This window comes from Sorex fumeus, unplaced genomic scaffold (assembly GCF_029834395.1).
Source record: "Sorex fumeus unplaced genomic scaffold, SorFum_2.1 ptg000001l, whole genome shotgun sequence".
Classification (NCBI taxonomy): domain Eukaryota; kingdom Metazoa; phylum Chordata; class Mammalia; order Eulipotyphla; family Soricidae; genus Sorex; species Sorex fumeus.
Window position 1 is genome coordinate 4,620,536 of NW_026606058.1, and position 13,569 is coordinate 4,634,104.

Below are 13,569 nucleotides of genomic sequence, written 5' to 3' on the forward strand. Positions count from 1 at the left end.
TTGTCCAAGGTAACAAAGCTAACAAATGCAAACTCGGGCAATCTGGCTCCAGAATTCATGTCCATAAGCACAAGATTGTGGCACCAGCAATAAAAGATAAGGAGGACAAACTATTTTTTTTTTAAAAAAAGGCTGTAGCACAAAGGAAACAAAGGTTAAGGAATTAAATGAGTGGATGATGGGATGAAGGATAGGCTGATGGTGAGATAAAAATAGAGAAGGAAAAAGGGTACGGACGTTTATAACCAAAAGACTAGAGAAGCAGCAGCAACAGATAAGGAGAATGAGGATATCTTTTGACTAACAAAAGATAAAAAGCGGAAATCATTTAACGTGGGCTGGGGGGGGATGAGGCAGACACAGGGAGACATTGAAGAAAAGGCTCTCTATGTCAATAGGCAGAATGCAGAGAACAGAGGAAAGGGGATTCTTACAGGACGGTGAAGGTGTTGGTGTTGGGCCCTGGCACAGGCACTCTATGGAGCCTCTTCTCTGGACTGAGACCGGAGCAGGAGAGGGTCTTATCTGTGCAGGTACAGAGCTCACATATGTTAAAGGTCATGGAGACATTCTGTTCCAGTTGCTCAGGGAAATCTACGTGTGCCTTTTCTGAAGCATGTCGTACAGCAGGCTGGGCAGAAGAGTGAATCAGACAAGAATGACGTGTCGTCAATGTTTCTGGTTGTGGAGTAGCGTACAAAGGTGGAGATGTGAGTTCCCCAAGATCTGTCTGCTGATGCTGAGGCTGTTCTGAAGGCATTTCCTCACTGGGGGTTGTCGGAGCAGCATTTGCCTTTTCTGAACTACATCGTACAGAAGGCACAGTTGAAGACTGAGTCGGAGAAGAATGAGCTGTTCCTGATGTTTCTGGTTCTGGAGCTAAGCACAAAGGTACAGATGTGTATTTACCAAGATCTCTCTGCTGATGCTGACGCTGTTCTGAAGGCCTTCCCTGTCTGGGGGTGGTCAGAGTGGTACTTGTTATAACTCTCACCTCAGCTTTCTTGGAGGCCTTTGAAGACTGAGCTGAAGTCTCTTGCATGGTGGGAGATATAACTGAACTGCCTTTAGTTACAGTAACGTCCTTGTTTTTAGGTGGAAATGTGACTCCACTCAGGTTTGAACAAGGACTCCGAGACGGTGTGATAAGTGTCATATTTGACTGTTCTGTAGCACTGGTACTTGTCAGGGTTGTCGAGGGTTTAGTCTTCACCGTGTGTTCTGGAGTTACAGTCAAATATTGATTTGTAGAAGGCCGATTCTGATGAAAATGTTGAACCTTGTTCTTCTGTGTGGTTGGAGAAGGTATTGTCTTCAAAACCCCCACACTGGGTGGAGCTGAAATGTCAGCTGAGAGTGAACGAGTGTTCACATGATGGGGACCTGGTGAAACTGTCACCTTCTGATTCTCCAGAGTCTGAATTCGGAAAGCTTCAGAACTCCACGCTATAGAGTCTGGACGCTTAGAAGAGGTGCCTGGCTGAGTTGAAGAAATGACTACCTCAAGATGCTCAGGAATCTTAGGGACGACGTCCTCCTGGGTTGCAGAAGATAAAACAGTTTTAGTGGTTTCAGACTTGTTACTGTTAGGTTTCTTATGATGAGTATGATACCTCTTTGTACTCTTAGATAGCAACCTATATATTTTCGAGATTTTGAGAGTGGACAGGTGTCCAGTTCTCGAGAGAAGGTGGAGTAGATCCCCTTGAGCTTTAGTGACACAATCTTGAAGGTTCTCTATCAGCTGGGAAGATTCTTGCTCCTTAGTAGAAAAGCTTTTCCCAGGGTGCTCTGGACCTTGAGTCTGTGCCTCCTGGAAGACGGACGATTTTCCCACCTTCGTGAGGTCAGTGGTTTCATATGATGAAGATGGAGTCACCTCAGGGGACCCTAGCATTTTATCCTGGGACTCCTGCAGGACTGATGGAGAGTCCATCGTCTCAGAGAGCTGTGGACCTTCACCTTGGACCTGCTGGTGGGCTAAAGAAGATTTGGGTAAAGAGAGCTCTGAAGCTGGAGTCTGTGATTCCTTCTGGACTGAGGACTGAACCCCATTAATGACCTCTGGAGCTATGGAAATTGTCACCATCACAGGTTTTACAGTGACGTGGGGCAAGTTTGAAAGGTCAACTTCACTTGGAGGCTGAGCTGAGACCTCGTGCTGCTCTGGAGCAGGTTGAACCTCCTTACTGACCTCTGGAAACATGTTAATTGTCATACCCACAAGTTTTCCCCTCACACTGGGAACATTTAAGAGCTGAGCTTCATTCTTACTTGGTGATGACACATGTTCAGGATGGTCTGATGGTCTGACCTCATTATTGAACTCTGTATATAAAGGAAATGTCACACCCATAGGTTTAGCAGTGACCTGGGGTAAATTGAAGCTTAGAGCTTCATTCTGACTTGGAGGTGGAACATTTTCTTCAGAATGCAGAAATGGTTGAGCTTCAAACTCCATAGGGGATTCAGGAGGCTGAGCTAGGGGATTCTGCTGGACTGAAGATTCAGTCACCTCAGGGATGTCTGGAGCTTGACGCACTGTCTCCTGCCGTATGGCAGAGCCACTGTCAGGGCTCTCTAGTACCGCAAACTGGGCCTCCTCTTGGGCTAGAGATTGTTTCTTTTCCCTAAGGCGTTCTGCAGTGCGAGTGATATTTAGGGCTTCTGGCTGGGTTGATGTTTCCCCCTCACTGGGGACCCTTGGAGTTCCGGGAATCTGCAGATAGGCAGGTTTGATGGTGACAGTAGCTGTATTTGAAAGATGGACTTCCTTTGGTATCGGTGACACTCTGTTTTCCTGATCACGCGCTCCAAGTTCCAGTCCTGACTCTAAAGGCTGAGCTTCCACCTCCTGAGGCACTGAAGATCCTCTCTCCTCGGAAGCCAATGTAGGCTGAACTAGGGTTTCTGGCAGGACTGAAGCAGTATCACCCTTTTCAGGGGTACTTGACAGCAAATCTGAGTCTGGAACTACCAGAGGTTTTGATTCCTCGGGAGATCCTAGAAGTGCAGCTGGGCTCTGTTGTGTGCTTGCTGAAAGTTCAGCTTCCAGGGTCTTAAAGGGAAGCTGTTCTATCTCTTCAAAGGTTTCTGGATGCTGAGGCTGGGGTGAAAAGGATCCAGCCTTGTGACGGATCTGTGGATGTTTCTCTGAATCTCCCACCAAAGGTTGACTCCCCTCAGGATAAAAGATATCCATATCCATACTCGTCGGTGGTGGTAGACGACGAGGTCTCATAGATTTCCTGGGAGTTACAATACCTTCAGCAGGATGGTCACGGTGAACTGGATCCTTCCCCCGGTTCTCAGGGGAAAGAAGATAAGTGAGAAGTTCGGAAATAGTTCCACCTGCGAGCCTCCGATGTGCTGCCGGTTTGTCAGTGAAACCAAGGTGTGGAATAAAAAACTGGTGAGACCTAGAGGAATCTAAGTAATCCTCCTGCGTCGGTGGTGGTAGACGACGAGGTCTCATAGATTTCCTGGGAGTTACAATACCTTCAGCAGGATGGCCACGGTGAACTGGATCCTTCCCCCGGTTTTCGGGGGAAAGAATATATTTGAGAAGTTTGGAAATCTGGGGCCGAAGGGTAGGGGGTGATTCAGCGGCAGGATCAGGGGAAGGTGAAAGCCAGGGATTGGGGGGGCCTGGGGGGCTGGGGGCCAGGGGGACTGGGGGTAGGACTCTCCCCCGGAGAGGAGCGCCCTGTATATGGGTAGAGAAAAGAATTGTTAGTATTTTTATTGCCACATCCATGGCTAAGGAATTAAGGCAGCTGGGCGCTGCCCGTGCATGCCCTTATCAACCACGCCCTTGGCAACCACAGGCCCTTGGCAACCGCAGAACCCACCCCTCACCACCTTTATGAGCCTTTAAGCGCCTTTATTGGATCTGGGCAAAGCAGGCTCCTCAAAGCCAGCAGGACCCAGGCTTTCCTTTTTCCCCCAAGGCACCAAACACATCCAATCAGGTCCTCTACCCCACCCCCCTTGCCTCCCCTCCCACTCTTGCCACCCAACAGGACTGGGACTGCCCACTCGTTTGGGCGGAGCCCCAAGGGTGGGGGAGGAGCAGCTTGTCCCCAGACAGGGAACACTGGTGAATTCAACAGCACTAATCCAGCTGTGGTGGTCTTGGTGCTTCCTCCTCACTACTGAAATCCAAGAGACATTCGTCCTCCCCTTGGCCATCCTGCTTCCAAGAAAGGCAGTTGACCTGCAAGAGGAGCACTACTTCGGGTGGGTGGGGGTTCACAAATGTTGTCATTTCCTTTAAGCTCTTAGTCTCTCTGATTATTTATCACTCTCCTAGACAGGGGATAGCATGGAATCAGGGACCCAAAATTTTCTGAAGCAGGGCTCTGGGGCCAGAAACAGTTGATTCTGGGAGACCATTCTTGAACGGAATGAACAGCCATATGCACTCCTTTACACCAGCCTGGGGGGAAATCCCCCTTTCTTGCATGGAACTCAACATAAATTCATGGAGAAAAAGGAGCAAGCTCCTTTCTAGAGGGCTGCCCTTCTAGCACTCGGAGGGAACACTTAGGATGTTCACGTCAGAAAGTGAAAAGGCTTTCTTGCAATACTGTAACTAGCACCCATTTTACTTTCTTCACAGTCCTTCTTCTCATCCATATCAGTTTTTATTATCTCACACTTCCAGAATATAAATTTCATGAGAAGGGGCTTCTTCCCGCTCTCTAGTTGAGTAGAAAGCCCCGAATGGAGTTGGTTCCAAGAGTAGCCTCATTTAGGGATGGATGTTCGTTTTCTGAATTCTTTGGCATTAGTACGAAATGTCTTCTCACCTTTCTTAGTAAGGTGGACATTGTTGTCTCTTTGGGGGCCACACCTGGAGGTGTTTGACGCTGTACCTGACAGTGCTCAGGAGGCCATGCAGTGGCAGGTATCAAACCCAGGTCTCCCTCATCACAGTCCATGCTCCAGCCTGATGAACTATGTCTCAGGCTCCTAAGCTAAGTCTTTTAAGACCAAATTGTAGGTGTTGGAAGTTTTCTTGGTGGGTTTGATTTAAACTATTTAAAAAAGTTCTTTGCAGGACTAGATCAATAGTTCAAGAGATTGAGCACATGCTTTGCACAAGAAAGATTTGAATTTGATCCCTACCATCACCTGGTCCCTCGAGCACTTCGACAAGTGACTGTAACAAAGAGCCAGGCTGGGTAATTCCTGAGCGCTACCAAGTGTGAATCCCGCTACCTTACCCACAAATAAAATTTATTTTACAAAGGAAAAAAACAGATTTTCAACAAGAGGAACAGAATCACCTTTTCTCTCTTTATCTTCCCCTAACTCCCTAACTTTGGAAACAAATTTTCTGACTTTGAGCCATGTTAATTACATATATCCAACTCCAAATTTATTCCCAATGATATTAAACACATTTTGCCACCCCCCACCATCCCCCGAATACACACATAGTGTATTCATATGTTCTCCTGGAAATTAACAAGTTAATTCCTAATGTGGAATACTGTGCAACTGTTGAACAGAAAGGTTCTTTCATAAAATATTTCATACAAGATATATATGAGATGCTAAGCTCTAGGTATGAAATCATACTTGAAAAAAATGATAACTTTTCGAATGCTGTAACATAATTGTACTTAAGGCCCCAAATCCCTAGATCCTGTTTAAGAGGAGTTCAAAAAGGTATTTCTCTGACAGAACTCAGAGGGCACTCAGAACTCTCCACATTTCAAAGAAGGCTTTAGAACCAATGGCTAGGACTTCAGGGAAAATTCAGAAATTCCCTCAAATAAAGTTTGAGAGTTTCATATTTTTCTGGGGGTGCTAGAATTGCCTACACATGCTCAAAATTTCTAAAATCTGCTCATTATTTTGAATTACAGACATCCTGTATATGTCATCCTTGAGTTTTTCTCTTCACATACTTGAATTAAATCATGTAGTCCTTCGGTTCTGGCATCAGTGAGCTCCTCAAAAGGCCGATATTCCACAGCTACTTTACCACTTTCTGAAATAAAGTTAACAAGGATCAATTCAAACTTATTGGCTAAAATGTTCTTTCTATAAAGGTAGTGCACAGTGATAGTGGGTGTGTACTTCCTTTATACGTCCAATAATTTTATTTCTAAAGCATAAAATAAGAGCATTTTCCTTGTCAATGCAGACATTAAGTTTGGTTCCTTTTGCTTCTCTGTTCTGAGGCCATTCTCAAAGGTGCTTAGGGATTATACCCACTTAGTACTTGGAGTCATTCCTGGCAATGCAGTGCTGAGCTGGAACTGAAACCTGCTTCCTGCATGCCAAGAATGTGCTCAGCCTGTTGAGCTATCTCTCCAACCCACTCCTTCTTTCATTTCTTTTTATCTGGGGTTTGCAGATCCTACCCTCTGGTACTCAGCGACTGTTCCTGGCTCTGTGCTCCCTGATGGTACTAGAGGGGACCATATGCCGTGCCAGGGATATGCAAGGCTCTGGTACCATCTTCCTAACCCCCCATTGGTTCTTAAAAGTTATTATAGTTGATAGAAATTTTACCAGATGACCACAGAAGTCTCTTTTGCTAGAAAATTGCCCAGACTGCAAGGCTGAAGTCAACCCAGGAGCTACTCGTGTAATAAATAAGGTCTCTGACAACTGAAAATTCCTTTCTCTAAGACTGCAGGGCTATAAAGCAAGGAAAGCAATTCTGTTTGTGGACTCTCTACAGATTATTCACTTTCCTTTGGGCACAGCCGGAAATATCCATAGCACTAGAAAATTCCATAAGAGGAGAACATTTAAAAATCTTAAATAGTATGACCACTATTTGTTTTTGTTGGGGGCCACACCCAGCAGTGTTAAGTCTTCTCCTGACCGAAGTACTTGGGGGCTGCTCCTGGACGCTAATGTTGTGCCAGGAATCCAAACCTGGCCTTCCACATGCATAGCATGTGCACTAGGCCTCTTAGCTATCTTCCTGGCCGCAGCAGAATCACTGTGAAGGTTCACAACAAATAGTTGGTTGGTACATCGAATCACAAACTCTCAATATGTCAGTGCTGAAAACCAACCACGAACTGATTCCAGTTAATTTTCCTCTTCAGTAGGAAAATAGTAGCAATAATTAGAATATTTCGTCCTTTACTAAATTCTAGGTAAGTCTCTTTAAACATTTATTTATTTTATTTTTATTATGTAATGTTTCTTTTTCTTATTTTTTTGTTTTTGTGGGTCACACCCAACAATGCTCAGGATTTTCTCCTGGCTCTGCGCTTAGGAACCACTCCTGGCGGTGCTAGGTGACCATATGGGATACTGGGAATCGAACTCAGGTCAGCTGCATGCAAGGCAAACACCCCACCCAAGGTGCTATTGCTCCAGCCCCTTTCTTTCTTTCTCTTTTTAATGAATGACTGTGAGATAGAGTTACAGACTTACAAACGTTCGTGCTTATGTTTCGGTCATACAATGATTGAGTACCCATCCCTCCACCAGTGCCCATTCTCCACCACCAGTCTTCCCAGTATCCCTCCCACGACTCCCTCATTCCACCCACCCCCCACCCCCCACCCCCCATGGCAGGCCTATTCCCTTTCAACCTCTCTCTTCCTTTGGGGGTTGTGGTTTGCAATATAGGCATTAAGTGGCCATCATGTTCCGCCTGTAGTCTACCTGCAGCACACATCTCTTATTCCGAATGGGCCCTCCAAGCATCCCTTACTTGGTGGTCCCTTCTCTATCTGAGCTGCCTTTTCCCCCAGCATGTGAGGCTGGCTTCCAAGTCGTGGAGCAATCCTCCTGGTCCCTATCTCTACTATCCTTGGGTGTTAGTCATCCCATTCTGTTACTTTATATTCCGCAAATGAGTGCAGTTCTAGGTAAGTGTTAAGTATTTACTTTTACAATATAAGGTAAGCTAAATTAAAAAAGGGACTGGAGCAATAGCACAGCAGGGAGGGTGTTTGCCTTGCACACGGCTGACCTGGGTTCGATTGCCAGCATCCCATGTGGACCCCGAGCTCCGACAAGGATAATTTCTGAGTGCAGAGGCAGGAGTAACCCCTCAGCATCCCTGGGTGTGACCCAAAACGCAAATGAAAGAAAAGACAATTGCGGCTTAGAAATACCTTCACATATCTGTCTAGAGACCCACTGTTGCATTTTCTAAAGAGGCAGAGGGCCAGAGTACTATTACAATGGGTCGAACATTTGCTCTGCATGCAGACAACACAGGTTCAGTCCCTGGCACCCCATGTGGTTCCCCGAGTCCTACTAGAAGTGGTTCCTGAGCACATCGCCAGGAGGAAGCCCTAAGCATCAGCAGGTGCGGCCCAAAAACCAAGAAAAGAAAAAAGAAAAAAAATGGAGGACAGAGCTAGTACTTAAACAGAGGAGTCTGGAGTTTACAGCCACTATACTCTTCTGCTTTACTGACAAACAATTGAGAAAGAGGAATTGGATCAAATACTCTCTCCACAGTCTAAACTATTCTACGTTTATACATTGGGAGGAATATTTGCTGTAATTATTTTTCACAGATTCCACAAAGGACAAATTTGAGACTACTCTGTAAAGCATCTAAAAAACAAAGGAATAGGAAGTACTTATATTTCCATTATTTTCAATATAATTGACTTCTCAAAATCAATTTACTTGCTCGTCAAGTAAGAAAGCTGCAGTACTTCAAAGATAACCAACAAAGTCTTACCTAAACCACAATGAGCAGTTTCTGAAATGCATCTGACACGGTCTTTTGAATAGCAAACTTCTGAGTCGTCTTCCTTTTCATAAGGAAAGATAATGGTCCTACATCCAAACAAAACAAATAGATTTACTACGCCAATCTTTCTAATTGATTTTTATGAAGTCTAAAAACAGAACTGGGCCTGGAGCTCTAGTACAGAGGCTAGGGCGTTTGCCTTATATGCGGCTGACCCGGGTTCGAGCCCCCGCACCTCATATGGTCCTCCCAGCACTGCCAGAAGTAATTTCTGAATGCAGAACCAGGAATAACCCCTGAGCATCGCTGGGTATAACCCCAAAAATAAAAAAGTTAAAAAAAATAAAAATAAAAAAAAAACAAAAAGAGCACTACATCACGATCTTAATGAGTAAGGGAAGGCACCACACAAGGCTATGTCTTGAAGGCTCTGTGCTAAGTATATTCTGTCAGGGCTATTACCATACATTTTAGCTATCTGATCAATTCTGGACATTTGTAAACAGGTAAACTAGAAGGGAGAAATTAGTCAAGATCAGTGCACAAATCTCATACTGATTACGTATTTCAAATGGGCAAACCTACAGACTATTCTAGGAACTTGACATACCTCACACCACTAATATTCCAAGAGCAGCAAACCACATTTGATGGGGTTTAAGGTAGAAGGCTACGAATCATAGAGGAAAATATATTTTTACAGGAGTGTGTATCATAGACACCCAAACACATACACACACACACACCCACACAAACACACACACAGCTCAACCATTAACAACATGTCAATAATCTCTTATTTAAGGGCTTAATGGTCCCTAGGGCAAATAGAACAATCAATGGTCCCTGGGGGAAATAGAACAATCTTCACACACTTTCCTCTAAGGAAACTTTTGTGAAGCATTTTCAGCAGTTGATTCAGAACACACAATACAAAATAAATTGCTTCGGTTCTGCTTGGGGCAGGGGTTTGGGTTCGGGATGGAAACACACAAAATATGGTGGTAGCAAGGTGTAATGGTCGTGGGATTGGCGTTTGAATATTAAATGTAGTCAAATATTTTTATTTTTTATAAAAATAAAAAAATTACTTTATAATAATCACTGTATCATTGTCATCCTGTTGTTTGTCGATTTCCTCGAGTGGGCGCCAGTAACGTCTCTATTCCCCCCCAGTCCTGAGATTTTAGCAGCTTCTTCCAATGATTGGAGCTCTTTTACGATCAGGGAAATGAGACTTGTTGTCATTACTGTTTTGGGCATATCGAATACGCCCCAGGGAGTTTCCCAGGCTCTGCCTGTGTGGGCGGGATACTCTCGGCAGCTTGCCGGGCTCTCCGAGACGCAAATATTTATATATTTCTCTCTATGATTTGTTGCCTACTGTCTGAACCCCATCAAACATGGTGTGGCAATTATGGAAAATGGGTAGGAAGTGTCTTATAATGTGAAAGTGGCCTGGCCTGGAGAGTGGCGGCGGTTGGGTAGTGGAGATCGGCCGCCGGGCAGGGTCCCTTGGGATGGGAAGGACCCTCACCCGCCCCTCTCTGGGGTGCCCTGAGTGAAAACGGTCTGGCATGGAGTCCTTTACTTTGCAAAAATTATAGTGTTCAAAGCAAGCCCGAGCCATCTGGATACCGCAGCTAGGAGTAACCGAATTGGATAACTGTGGTAATTCTAGAGGTAATACATGCAGATGGGCGCTGACCCCCTTCCCAGGGGATGCGCACATTTCTCAGATCAGAGCCAATCTGTTCAGCCTCCCCTTGGTTCTGGCCACGAGGCAGGTGCAAGGGGCTTTGGTGATGGTGACTAGATAACCTCAGGCAGATGGCACGCCCGCACCCCCCATGGGGAGTGACAACCCATTCGAATGTCTGCCCTATCACCTATCAATTTCAGGAGCTTGAGAAAGGTTTGCTAGTACCAAGGATGAGCTGGTCTCATTAAGATTCACCTACCAGAGTCTGTTCCAGTTCTTTCACTAACAGCCCTGCCTTTGATTTAATACCCTAAGCCTAAGTACCATAGATTCTGGGGGGAAAAACATTTTTATTAGTGTATTTCATTATCAAAATGAAGATTTTGGTGAGATAATGGACAATTACACAGGATCTATACTTGAAAAATTTCTTTGGAACAAAGAAGACTGTTAGCCCCAAATAGGAGAAACAGTATTCCCATCCCTATATCTCTAAGGTTCTTGGTAGGAAGACAGCTCTAAAATTGTGAAATGTCCCCGGGTCCTTTGGCCCCACCAAAAAAAATGATTCTGTTAGTTACTACCTAAGATTTAAACAAGTATTGTTAAAAACATCTGCCCAAGGCTTTAGCAGCTTAGCAAGTAGAGGGATGTTTCTGATGTATCTGAAAATATGATGAGCGAGAGAGAGAGAGAGAGAGAGAAAGAGAAAGAGAATGAATGAATGAATTCTTACCCACACCCCCATTCCAGTCCCCACAGAGACCTTCCAGTTTATCCAAAGTCTCCTCGGCTCTGCCAACTCCAGGGCTCTTGCCAAAGGACGACAAAACCACCTCTAAAGCACAGAAGATCTTCACACTTTGCGTCTGAAGTGGTGCCACAATATCTTCATTTTCCCTTTCTTCAAGTTCAGAAAGATACTGAAGCTGGTAAGATTTTAGATTGAAGGTCCTTCTGAACATCTCAATGTAGATTTTAAAATGTTTAATTAGATGCTACTCAATGCCTCTTTTGCAAACGACAGCACCCAAAAGGAGAAAGTGGACAAAGGGAAATGCCCTGCCACAGAGGCAGGGTGGGATGGGGAGGATGGGGGGGTGGGAGGGATAGGTATTCGACCATTGTATAACTGAAACCCAAGCACAAAAATTTGTAAATCTACAAATGTACCTCATGGTGTTTCACTAAAAAAAATCTAAAAAACAAAAACATATTTCTGGAAAAAAAAAGTTTAATTAGAAATAAAAACGAAACTCCAGCAACCCTTGCCAACCGTTGAAGTAACCTGTCACTTCAACATTAAACAAAACTTCCCATGAACTACACCAGCCATGAACATACAGAGCACACAAGACTTGTAGAATATGGACACCACCGTCAACTCACTGAGACCTTATTGATTCTGGGGTGTGACCGGTGGTCCAACACTTTCACTTAGACGACTCTCATCTATCTGGTCTGTAGGTTCTCTGAGCCCGCTGGGGTAACACCCCACACAGCTGGGAGTCATGCAATACTCAGGAGAAAACCCAGGGCCTTGAACACGGTGGGCACAAGTTCCGCACTTGAATTCTCTCTCCGCTTCCTACCTTGACAATCCTTTTAGACCATCCACTGAAACCAAAATATTAGTTTGCCAGTTCCTGGCACTGGGAGCTGTTTAGGGCAAGTGTAGAATGTCGAACTGCTTTATGTCTGCTGAGACGAACCTAAAGACATAAGAGAGGTACTCGAGGTTAGGAACGACTTCCCACAGAGATCTAATTCAGCCCACCCAAGACTTCTCAGTACAAGTTTCAAAAAGTGGCCGTGAAGAGCAAATCAAACAAACTTTGCTAGTTGCTGTAGTTTCAGAGCCATGCTCAGCAGTAATCAGTTCCTCCGAGCTCTGTGCTCCAGGATCACTCCAGGTGGTGGTTGGGGGAATCATTTGTGCGGCTGGGGATAGAACCAGGTTGGCAGCAAGCAAGGTCAGCCCATTAACTCCTGGCCTATTTCTTTGGTCCTTAAACAGTTTAGGCATTAAGTTCATAGGAAGCACTAATACTTATTATTCTCAAGCCGTGGTACTTTTCTGCATTATTTCCAAAATCTCTGATTAATCTGAGCTTGTCCCTGACTTCTGGTGGTAAGTGAAACTATAAGCCGTAAGATCTGCAAGATTGTAGATAAGCAAAAGAAGTAAATTGCTTCAGTGATTCTATCTAGAAGCTCTTGCCTGTAACTATAACCTGATAGGTAAGATAGACCTGCCACCAAAGCCAAGACCTCATCTACAGCACTCCTCTCTCCAAATTATTAGCCTTGCTAGAAGAGACTACAGTTTCGTTTATTTTTTTGTTATGCCATTTTATGAGCAACGATCACCTGCATTTCTCGAGAAACGGTCTCGTTCCTGACGTTCCATTCACTCTCAATGGGATGAACATCTCCGAATGCAACAGTTATGTGTACCTAGGTCGAGAAGTCAACATGACGAATGACCTGGCACCTGAGCTGCGCAGGAGAAAGAGAGCAGCTTGGAACGCCTTCAAGAACGTTGAAGAAATAGCTAAGAGGACAAAGAACCTCCGGCTCCGGGCACATCTCTTCAATTCCACTGTTCTTCCTGCAGTAACATATGCCTCAGAGACCTGGGCCCTACGCAAACATAATGAGAACGCTATTCGAGTCTCCCAAAGAGGAGTCGAAAGAGCTATGCTTGAGTATCATGCTTCACTCAAATGAGAGAAAAGAATCCGAAGTTCCGACCTTCTTCGACGGTCAAGAATCGGGGACGCTCTCTCATTTGCCAAGGCGTCAAAAATCAGATGGCTGGACACATAATGAGATTTGGAGGTGACTGCTGGACTAGAGCCATTACCGACTGGATTCCACGGGACATCAAAAGATCACGTGGCCATCCACTTATGAGATGATCAGACTTCTTTGTCAAGACCCTGAACGATCGATTTGAGGCTCTTCGTGTTCCTAGAATGAGCAAATGCCATTGGGCTACATTAGCACGCGATAGGGATGAATGGAGACGTTGCTGGCACCCGCTCGAGCGAATCAATGAATAATGGGATGTCAAGTGACCAAGTGATCAAGATCATCTACATAAGAGCTTCTTTATAAAATACAAATACCTGTATTCTTAGTTCACTAAATACATTATTGTGGACTTCTTATA

General features: G+C 44.9%; 1 pseudogene; it reads right to left on the reverse strand.

The window, feature by feature from the left end:
• Window positions 1-4,093: 4,093 nt before the first annotated feature.
• On the reverse strand, window positions 4,094-13,362 carry LOC130034203 (RAD52 motif-containing protein 1-like; annotated as a pseudogene).
• Window positions 13,363-13,569: the final 207 nt, after the last annotated feature.